Source organism: Hemiscyllium ocellatum, chromosome 26 (genome assembly GCF_020745735.1).
Source record: "Hemiscyllium ocellatum isolate sHemOce1 chromosome 26, sHemOce1.pat.X.cur, whole genome shotgun sequence".
Lineage (NCBI taxonomy): Eukaryota > Metazoa > Chordata > Chondrichthyes > Orectolobiformes > Hemiscylliidae > Hemiscyllium > Hemiscyllium ocellatum.
In genome coordinates, this window is record NC_083426.1 from 11,182,947 (window position 1) to 11,185,531 (window position 2,585).

Below are 2,585 nucleotides of genomic sequence, written 5' to 3' on the forward strand. Positions count from 1 at the left end.
TAAAAATATGCTCATCTTCTGTCCTTCTAAACATTCTCGGCAAATTTTGGAAGCATTTTCAAACCCCAGAACCTCTTTAGGAATCTTAAGAGCCATTTCTCTTCCTTTTAACTTAATCAACCACAAGGGATGAGTAACGAATGCTGACCAAGCCCCACTGATCCTGTGAACAAACGAATAAACCAAATGTAGATTGCAGTGGTTCGGGAGATAGCACATCTCTATATTAAGGGTAATTGGAGATGGATTGAATGTGATATTCATATCTTATGAACAAATATAGCAAAAATCTGTTTCTGCTACTTAGTTTCCTGCTGTCCATTCACTTGTGTGGCTTGAATCTATTGTTCACCCTTTTCCTTCAATGCTATTGATTCATTATGGCTACTAGGTGAGCAAATCTCTAGGGACATCATTACTGGGCCATTCAAAAAGAGAAAGAGAGGAGACTGGGGGAGGACTGATAGTGAAGAAGGCATTTGGTATGCTTTCCTTTATTGGTCAGAGTATTGAGTACAGGAGTTGGGAGGTCATGTTGCGGCTGTACAGGACATTGGTTAGGCCACTGTTGGAATATTACATGAAATTCTGGTCTCTTTCCTATCGGAAAAGTGTTGTGAAACTTGAAAGGGTTCAGAAAAGATTTACAAGGATGTTGCCAGGGTTGAAGGATTTGAGCTACAGGGAGAGGCTGAGAGCTGTTTTCCCTGGAGTGTTGGAGGCTGAGGGGTGACCTTATAGAGGTTTACAAAATTATGAGGGGCATGGATATGATAAAAAGACAAAGTCTTTTCCCTGGGTTCGGGGAGTTCAGAACTAGAGGGCATGGGTTTAGGGTGAGAGGGGAAAGATATAAAAGAGACCTAAGGGGCAACTTTTTCACGCAGAGGGTGGTACGTGTATGGAATGAGCTACCAAAGGATGTAGTGGAGGCTGGTACAATTGCAACATTTAAGAAGCATTTGGATGGGTATATGAATAGGAAGGTTTGGAGGGATATGGGCCGGGTGCTGGCAGGTGGGACTAGATTGGGTTGGGATATCTGGTCGGCATGGACGGGTTGGACCGAAGGGTCTGTTTCCGTGCTGTATATCTCTATGACTCTATGACTCACACAGAGGAAACCCACACAGACACAGGGAGAATGTGCAAACTCCACACAGACAGTCACTTGAGGCTGGAATCGAACCGGGTCCCTGACGCTGTGAGACAGCAGCGCTAACCACTGAACCCACCGTGCTGTCCCACAGTCTTTAGGAGCACTGCTCCTTCGTCAGATGAAGGAGGTGAAGATGAAATCCTGATGGAGGGGCAGCACTCCAAAAGCTTGTAATTTCAAATAAACCTGTTGGACTATAACCTAGTGTTGTGTGATTTCTGACTTCATCACATCTCATGGTGTGCAGGTTGACCCAGTGTTACAACTCCAAAATCAGATTATTGCATTCACCAGGTATAAGTACCACATTTCATAGAACATAGAACAATACAACACGGACCAGGCCCTTTGACCCTCGATATTGAGCCATCCCCCTACACTAACCCATCATCATCCATATACTTATCCAAGGACTGTTTAAATGTCCCTAATGTGGTCGAATTAACTAGTCCATTCCACGTTTTTACCACTCTCTGAGTAAAGAACCTGCCTCTGACATCTGTCTTAAATCTATCACCTCTCAATTTGCAGCTATGACCCCTCGGACAAGCAGATGTCATCATCCTAGGAAAAAGACTCTCACTGTCCATCCTAGCTAATCCTCTGATCATCTTGTATGCCTCTATTAGATCTCCTCTTAGCCTTCCTATCACCAATGAGAATAGATCCAAGACCCTCAACCTTTCCTCATAAGACCTTCCCTTCAGACCAGGCAACATCCTGATAAATTCCTTTGCACCTTTTCCAATGCTTCCACATCCTTCCTGTAATGGGGCGACCAGAACTGCACACAGTACTCCAAGTGAGGCTGCACTAGCGTTCTGTACAGTTGCGGCTCCAGAACTCAATCCCTCTACCAATAAAACCTAACACACTGTATGCCTTCTTAACAGCACTTTCAACCTGGGTGACAACTTTCAGGGATCTTTGTACATGGACACCAAGATTCCACGGTACATCCACACTACCAAGAATCTTTCCATTGACCCGGTATTCTGCCTTTCTGTTATTCTTCCCAAAGTGAATCACCTCACCTTTATCTGCATTGAACTCCATTTGCCACCTTTCAGATCAGTTCATCCAAGTCCAGCTGCAACCTGCAACATTCTTCCACACTGTCCACCACTCCACCGACTTTAGTATCATCTGTAAACTTACTAACTTACAATGCCTGCGTCCAAGTCATTTATAAAAATGACAAATAGCAACGGTCCCAAAACAGATCCTTGTGTCACATCACTAGTAACTGGACTCAAGGCTAAATATTTTCCATCAACCACCACTCATTGCTTTCTTACAGAAAGCCAGTTTCTAATCCAAACTGCTAAATCACCCTCAACTCCAAGCCTCTGCATTTTCTCCAACAGCTTACTATGTGGAACTTTATCAAAGGCTTTATAGAAGTCCACGTATACCATGTCAACTG